The sequence below is a fragment of the Stylophora pistillata genome, chromosome 1 (assembly GCF_964205215.1).
Source record: "Stylophora pistillata chromosome 1, jaStyPist1.2, whole genome shotgun sequence".
In the NCBI taxonomy this organism is placed as follows: domain Eukaryota; kingdom Metazoa; phylum Cnidaria; class Anthozoa; order Scleractinia; family Pocilloporidae; genus Stylophora; species Stylophora pistillata.
Window position 1 is genome coordinate 2,768,129 of NC_142519.1, and position 9,072 is coordinate 2,777,200.

At 39.8% G+C, this 9,072-nt stretch overlaps 2 pseudogenes; both read right to left on the reverse strand.

Annotated features, from left to right (window-relative positions):
- On the reverse strand, positions 1–6,591 carry LOC111345356 (fibrinogen-like protein 1; annotated as a pseudogene).
- Positions 6,592–6,650: 59 nt separating this feature from the next.
- Positions 6,651–7,978, reverse strand: LOC148740816 (uncharacterized; annotated as a pseudogene).
- Positions 7,979–9,072: the final 1,094 nt, after the last annotated feature.

Genomic DNA, 9,072 nt, shown 5'->3' on the forward strand with positions numbered 1-9,072 from the left:
TTAAGTAAAGTTCGCAGGTCTAATCTTCATTTCAGTTGTCGTGGGAGCACTGCCGTTAGCCATTTGGGGATATAGTTTTGCCCAATAGATCTCGCTCCCTCTATAAATCTGATAGACCCCGTTGAGACTTGAGTGCCGGATTGTGTTGTGCGGAAGATCGACGGTTCGAGCCCCGGCCGGACCGATACTCATGGTCTTGAAATAAGTGAGGAGAATTTGCTACCTTTCTATAATCAAGAAATGGATAGATATTCTAGTCTTCTCGGATAAGGACGAATAAACCGTAGGCCCCGTCTCCTGCAGGGTTAGGGGTAGGAGACGTTAATTTCCCACGCACGAGAATACTGTGTTGCGGATGTCCTCCCTTGGGTTGGGATGGTTGGGAATTGGCCCTGAAAAGCCCCCATGGGGAGTGGTCAACTAACGTTTGTATGTATGTATGTATGTATGTATGTAGTGCAAAGGCTTTTCACAATCCTTACGGCTGTACCACCAACCTCCACCTTCTTTAGTTACACATCCAGGACCACCGGGATCTCTATCCCAAGTACCAAATCAGAGGCCTTTGTGATGCTTTGTGATGCTTGAGACCATCATGTATAACATTGTTATCTGGATAAGGAGACGTTGCAAAAAAAAAAATACAAATACAAATACAGATACATTATTACTAGCATTCTAAATGTGAAAGTGGGTGCTGGCGTTAAAGGGAATATTCCAAAACACTCGCATGTCAGTTCATTTGCTAAAGAACAAAATAATGTTTCAAGTTCACCCAAATCTCCAAATTTTAATACAGTTGCTGTGCCATTAGATTTTGGCATAAAATCACCGTTTCCTGCAAGAGGGTCAAAAGTATAATATGAACCATTTGATTCACTTAAAACAGATCAGTGACACTTCTGAAAATGACGATTGCCTGCTTGGAAGTTGTGAAAGTATTCATCAATGCTGAACAAAAAAAAAAGGCAAGGAAAAAGGGTGTCAATCGCATTGATCATCCCTTGTCGGCGCTCTTCATATTTTATGCTGTAAATATCCCAATAAAGGTTTTTCCCTTCAAAACTCGTGAACCGCCTTTCGGAAAGACCGACACATTTTCAGGAATGTTCAACGTAATTGAGCGAACGACAACTTAATGTTATGCTCGAGAAGTTTTCTTTTTACTCAAAGGTTGAAAAACAAACGGACTTGACGGTCGAATGGATCCACGGATGAAATCGACTCAGAATTGGTCTCAAAGCCCAAACAGTCATTCGCGTTTGCAGTTGAATGGCTAGCTTCAGCGAGCGATCCACATTTTCTTGAATAGGTAGCTTCAACGAGTGATCCACATTTTGAACCTATGACTGCAAGATTTTCTTTCACCTCAACGGGCAAACTTAAATCAATGGTCGAATTGTTGACCGCAACGGGCATTACTCGAAATCGATTGTTATTCCCACGTGCATTTTACGTAATGTCATCACAAGCACCCCGGATATAAAAAACGTACCGGCTGTGCATGAATCTGATCTTACAGCCGACAAATTTTAGCTTTTTCTCGCTAATGTAAAGAATAGGCTGCTGCCTTGCTAGGGCTCGCCAGCAATAAGCTCGGCACCAAGACGAATCTGTTGTCTGTTCAATTATAATGCATAATAACGGACCGGATAGAGAGTTTGCGAGAATATTTAACCAACCAGATTGACTTACTTGAAAAATTGCCGAGGCTCAGTGTGTAGTTACTATTCCTGTCTCCAATGCCAATTGAAGCGTATTCAACGTAAACAGCCTTATTACTTGCTACTAAATCTACCCTAAGCTTGTTTTCTGTCTCGTTCTGCGTCAGGCGGCTAATCTTGTTAAGTCCGAGCCAAAACTCGCCAATGAGGAAATTACCGAAACCGTTTGTGTAGTCATCCCAGGTGCGGTTGAAATCAACAGGGCCATTCTGTCTCTTTTGGATGACTGTCCACCCTCCACCAGTTGTTGTCTGGTCGTAATATACATCAAAGGCACCTTTACCGTCAGGGTCAATTGCATAAACACCACTTATGGTTTGACCCCTTGTGTACAGCTCAGCACAGTTCTTAGCTGTTAAGAGATAAAAAACGAAATTGTTATCGTCGGTTACGAGTACTAGGAAAAGAGGATGTACGAGGAATAGAAGAAATAATTGAAAATAAAGTAAAGGAGATAATTCAACCAAGAAACGATCGATAGTTCAGTTTTTTTTTTTTTTTTACAGTTCTGAATTCATGGAGAACGCTAGAGTGCAAGTAGAAATGCTCTCCGTAAGGAATCGCTGAATTCCAACACCAACTCAGAAAAACATTCTGCCACTATGTAAACAACCGTCGTATTCAGTAAAATATAATCCAAGGGTTATCATAATATACCAATTGCAAAGCATAGATTCTTACTCACATTTTTCGGATTTTCTGTTGTTGTTTTTGCAACTTACCAAAGCTACACGAGCTGAAGGTAACGACTCAATCATGAATAAAAGTGCCACACTAAGCAGAATAGAAGAGTTTTGTGAAACAGACATGATGCGATTAAATTCCTCTCCCAACCTTAAAGCTGTAGATCCCGAAATGCATACGTAGCACAGTTCTAGATTAAAGAAATTTCAATAACTCAAGCCTGTATTTATAAGGCAGTTTCCCGAGGTAACGTAACAGGGCGTAGGAACTTAAGATGCGACGAGAATGTGCTAAAATACAGGTGAATTTCCCGGAAGTCTCTCAATACTCACAAGGGAGGGGTGTTCTGGAATAAGGTGCATCCGTGTTTGTTTTCCTGTATTAACATAGGAAGTTCACAAAGGTTGATAAAATATTTTGATCCGAACTAAGCGTGAAGCTTACTCTTCTTGTGTGGAGGATGTGTCCTTCTTTGCTCACTCAAACATCAAAGCTGGCACGATTCTGAGGTGAAACCTCTTTAACCCTTAAAAATGAATTAATGTTTCATTACAATCAGAATATGATTGTGTGAAAGAGATAAGGACTTATAGAATTTAATTTATACATCGAGCGTTGACATTCATTTGTAAAGAGGTAACCATAACATTCATGAGTCCTATGTGTTGAAATCTTCATAATGTGTTTCGTGGCTTTAACAACCCCCATTGCAAAATTTTCTTAATATGATATTTTGAGATCGCAGTGTTTGGTAAATTTCTTAATTTCTTAAGAGCAAGATCGGAATTTCATCGATATTACAATTAGCGGCAGATTAAATTGTATTACGCTTGAACACTCCAATTTCATAATAAGCGAGCCAAACGCTCAACCGTTGACGGTACCCAAGTATCAAAATACCCAAACACCATTGTTTTATTTTTAGTCGTTATTTGTCGTGCGTGATGATCTTTGAGGAAGTTAGGATGAATTTCTGTGTTTGCCATATCCAAATTACAATGACTTTTAAAGTTATAAGCAGTTACCTCTAAGGAATGTTGTACTTTCTTGATTGCACACATTTACTGCTATCTGATTTAAACGATCAAATCACACAACAGCTCATCGTAACATCTGTAAGGGAGTATGGCTTCATCTGAATTGGAAATACCATCCATCAGATGGGCTTAATTTTCTGTTAAGTTGGTAGTAGTCAGTAGTGAAATCTAGAGTCAGATGCTTATGTTTCTAATACAGTTTCTCTTCAAAATGCGTTGTCATGATTTTATGCGCAACTATTTTGACCCCATGTCCTCTGAATATGAATATTTTCAAAACAAATGTGTTCTAGCAACTGTTGTTATGGAGGCTGATCCAGTTGTGATAACTCACAAGTATGCGCCAAAACGGTACACTTAGTGTTGTGAGTTCAACTTTTTTATTTTTCTTCAGTAATTTTACACTGCACGTGATCCATGAGATCACGTGACTTACAACCCACTTATCATAACATCCCCCTTCTTAAGCTATTTGGCTGTCTTAACGACATTATGCTAATACAAGTAAAAACTGGAACAAGAAGTCAACAACTCAACTGTAGATTAATCTAAAATACAACTCTTTTACATAACATAATCCTTATGCCAAACCGGAACAGATCTGACCCGAGTAGAGCGACGCGGAACCGAGGTGGCAACAGTATCGGGTAGGTCTGGTTCCAGATTAGCATCTGATTCTCTAGTTACACTTAGAGAGCTTACAATGGATTGCATGGTTCCAGGCTGTGAATCATCAGTGAGATCATTATCTAATATAGTAACAAGGGGTTCCTGAGTAAGATGAATATGACGTCTATTTCTACGATACTCTCTACCAGATTCATCAGTAATCATATATGATCTGGGTGTGTCATGTTTTCCTGTAACTATAGCGCGTGATAAATGTTTGTCACCTGGTTTCTCTAGTAATTCTGGAACATCATGACAGTTCTGTGGTACTAAGACCAAGAGGTGAACAGGAACTCTTGTGCGAGTTCGCCTACTGAATAACATTTGGTTAGGTGAATAAGGAAAATTGCTTATTGGTGTGTTGCAGTATTCCATCAGACCTTCATTCAAATTGCACTCCATTCTTAGTAAGTTTTTAACAATGTTGACCGCCTTTTCTGCAAGACCGTTTGCCTGACTATATGTAGGACTGGTTGTTATTATGTTAATGCCATATTGCGTAGCATATTCTTTCATTTCTCTGGAGTTGTAGGGCATGTTGTCAGCAATTAGACTTTGTGGATAACCATGTCTTGAGAAAATTTCACTGAGACACCTGATAATATCACTGCTGGCTTTGCTATTGAGCCTAATAGCCTCAATGTACTTTGAATAATAATCAACGACCACAATGTAGTTTTGATTTTTGTGTTCTAACACATCTGATGCAACAATTTGCCAGGGCAATGTTGGGATTTGTCGAGTTTGCATGGGTTCTTTCGACTGCTTACTTTGATATTTCAGACATTTTTCACAACAAGACACCATGTCTTCAATTTGTTTATTCATGCCAGGCCAAAATACCGTTGTACGTGCATTAGCTTTGGTTTTCTCAATGCCACAGTGACTTAAATGCAATTTCTAAAGTATATCCGTTCTCCATATAAATGGAATGACAAGCCTGTTGTCCTTGAGAAGGATTCCATCCGTTACGTGAATATCATTCCTGACAATCCAGAAAGACTTTAGAGAAGGAGGTACATCACGTTTGTGTTGAGGCCAACCCTCCATGGCATACCTATGTAACAATTGCATAGCAGGATCATTGCAATTTAGCTGTTGTAATTCCATTGACTTCATATCTGAAATTGTTAGATCGAGAATTACACTATGAATGAAATGCTCCATGTCATGATGCATATCATCATCAGTAGGAACACTGGATTGAACGATTGCTCTTGAGAGGGTATCTGCAATATAAAGAAACTTCCCTGGAACATATCTCACTTTAAGATTATACCTTTGCAGACGAAGTCTCATTCTCTGCAAGCGAGGGGGTACCTTGAAAAGAGGCTTTTTGAAAATAATTTCTAGGGACTTATGATCAGAGAGTACTTCAATTTCTGCCCCATATGTGTACATATAAAATCTCTCACATCCATAAACGATCGCTAAGAGTTCTTTCTCAATTTGGGCGTAATTGATTTCAGAACTTGACATAGCACGCGAGGCATATGCCACTGGTTGATTCTGTTGCATCAATCATGCTCCTAGGCCGTTTTTAATGGCATCAACTTGGAGTGTCGTAGGTAAAGTTATGTCATAAAATCGTAGGACTGGGGTGCTACTCAAGATGGATTTGAATTTAGTAAGAGCTGTATCGTGCTCTGGAAACCAAGTCCATGGCACAGCAGACTTAAGTAAGGATCGCAATGGAGCAGTTAATTCAGACATGTTTGGAATATACTTGGCAAGATAGTTGATCATTCCTAATAACCTTTGCAGATCTTGCTTGCATGATGGAGTGGGCATGTTGTAAAAAGCAGAAATTTTGTCTGGGTCTGGTGAAAATCCCAGTTCACTAACAACTTCACCCATGTACTTGACTTTGTTTACTCGAAATTGGATTTTGTCTCGGTTGAATTTGATATTGCGCTCTCGTGCCCTTGTCAACACCTTGCGCAATATCATATCATGTTCTTGTTCATCTCTACCTCCAATGATGATATAATCGAAAATTGGTAATGCACCTGAAATATCGCCAAAGTGTTTTTCAACCATTTTCTGGGCCACTTCACTTGCACATGAAATACCAAATGGCATTCTTTTGAAACGAAATCGGCCAAAAGGCGAATTAAACACAAAGAGAAATGAGGATTCTTCGGAAAGTTTTTGGTGCCAATAACAATTTGACATGTCAACAACCGAGAAAACTTTGCAACCACTCAGAGTACTTGAAATTGTTTCAAAACTTGGCGGTTTGAAATCTTCTTTTCCAATGGCTTCATTTAGATCTGACGGGTCTAGACGCAATCTCAGAGTTTTGTTTGGTTTTTCTACGATTACTAAATTGCTAACCCAGGTAACTGGTTCCTCTACTTTGGAAATGATATCTTTTTGTTCAAGCTCCTTGAGAGTTCTTTTGAGTTTATCTATTAGTCTTAATGGGACATTCCGTTGTGGTTGAATAGTAGGGTTACTATTAGCCTTCAACTTAATGTTATACTGCAGTAAATGGTTTGAACCCGTCATACTCTCCCTTGACACATCCTAAACCTTTGAAAACATCCTGAAATTCATCCAGAAGGGTGAATTTTTCTTGAACTTCATTGACACTGAGACCTATTTGTTCTACTTTGTTATTCAAGGTGATTAGCTATCGGTCTAGGCATGATTCTAAACCAAGGAGGGGTCTTACATTATCTCGGAGTACATAAAACTCCAAGGGTGTTGAACCCTTAGCCCCTTTTACCTTTGTATCAAGAAGGCATTTTCCCACAGTATCTAGCTGGTGCCCCCCAAATGACTTGAGTAACATGTTTGTTGGCTGTACCTGAGCATTCAACTCAGTAGCCAAACCTGAGGAAATTATATTACATTCTGCACCTGTATCAAGTTTAAAACTTACGGGAATGTCATTAACAAGTAGATTTGACTGAATGTTCCTTCTAGTACTACCTTGAATTTCCTCGATGTAAAGACCCTCCAACAGTTCATTGCTTTCGTGTTCCTCTATTTCCACGTGACGTACACTTCTTTCTTCCGTGCCATTCTTCGATTTGAAGCAGCACCGAGCATAGTGATTTCTTCCATTGCATTTGTGACACGTGGCTCCATAGGCCGGACATTTTCCCCTGTCATGAGACGCTGCACAGAATTTGCATTTTATTATTCTGCGCCAGTCTTCGTGTTTGGATTTTCCAGTGTCCACCGGTGGCTTTGCCTTCTTTACAGCGTCAATGTTACCCGTTTTAGTGGTTGGTGAGATGAAGATTTTCGACTGTTCCTTAGATTGCTCCGTGATTTTGCATAATTTCATGGCCTTCTGAAGTGTCAAATCCGCCTCGCGTAGCAGTCGCTCTCGTAGTTTGGTATCATTTATGCCCACCACAATCTGATCTCGTATCAGGGAATCCTTAATCACTCCGAAATCGCAGTATTCAGCTCTTCTTCTGAGATCTGTGACAAATATGTCAAACGAGCGGTTTTCTTGGGTGGTCCTTCTGAAGACGTATCGTTCGTAGGTTGTATTCTTCCGAGGAACACAATACGTTTCCAGCGCTGTTAAGATACCTCCAACAGTCCTTTGCGTGATATCTTCGGGAATATTTGGTAGAGTTTTGAGCACTCGTCTTGCTTTGGTCCCGAGAATACTTTGGATAGTTGATATCTGTATGGCATCGTCCTTTTCGTGAAGGCCACTCGATATCCGATACAATTCCCACGCTTCTTTCCATTCCTTCCATATATCTGCAAGATTGGGACTATCAATATCCAATTCTGAGGGAGGTTTCATACGTTCCATGTCGGAGTTAGGAGTTAGAAAAGTTTCTTTAAAAGAGATCCTGGTACTATGTTGTGAGTTCAACTTTTTTTATTTTCCTTCAGTGATTTTACACTGCACGTGATCCATGAGATCACGTGACTTAGAACCCACTTATCATAACACTTAGGAATGTCATAACAGAGAGAAGGTTTAAGCCATGGCGTCTCTAAGATCATTTCATGATTGAGGTGAACTTTATTTAAGTAACAGTTTCTCACATTCACGTGTTCGTCATTTTCACTTACTTCATAAGATTTTGAACCGCACAAATGAATTAAGTAAATCGATTAATATACTGCAGTACTTTCTGTTTCTCACTACCATGGACTATTGTTTGACAGGAATCCCTGAAAAACCTTAGTCAATCTCCTGTTTCACCCATGAATTTTTTTTTTCTTTTTTGCAATAAGTGCAAGTTATGCGATGGATGACGTTGGTGGAGGTGCATGTGAAGTGATCGGTAATTTTAATGGGTCGTTTAGGTCTCGATATTTTCTCAGCGTTGTACTGGTGCAAGTTTTGTACGGAGACTCTTGCGTGACACTCTTGGTAAGAAGAGGTTGGGCTGTTTGAAGAAGATGGGCTGTTTGAAGAAGTTGGCCTGTTTGAAAGAGCTCAGAAGTTGGGCTGTTTGAAAGCATGAGATAGCATGAGTCTAACGGTAAAAAGTTTGAAAGAGCTTTGGGCAAAGGAGTTTCATCCCAACATACGAGAAGAGATCCGCAAGGAAGTCGATTCGCTCAAAGCTGGCCTTAAGACCACCGAGAACGATTTGAAGAAATTGAAAATTCCCAAGGCTTCATTTCAAAGAAATACGATATAGTGATATCAACCATTAAGGACGTAAAAGAACACAATGACAGTCTAAAGGGCGATATTGGATTGATAAAAGAAGACTTTGGGAAGCTTGGAAACGATTATCTTAATGTTGAGATCCAGTTGGATGAGCTTGAGCAGTACGCACGAAGAGATTGCCTGGAAATAACTGGTATTCCGATCGTACCAACTGATAACCCAGCGTTGCTGGTAAAAGAAATGTCTGAGATTATGGTAGTGCATGAACCTCAACCCAAACGATATATCGATCGCTCACCGTTTGCCGCCAACGAAGAAAATGAAAGATCGACTAATGGTAAAACTCACTCGAAGAGAG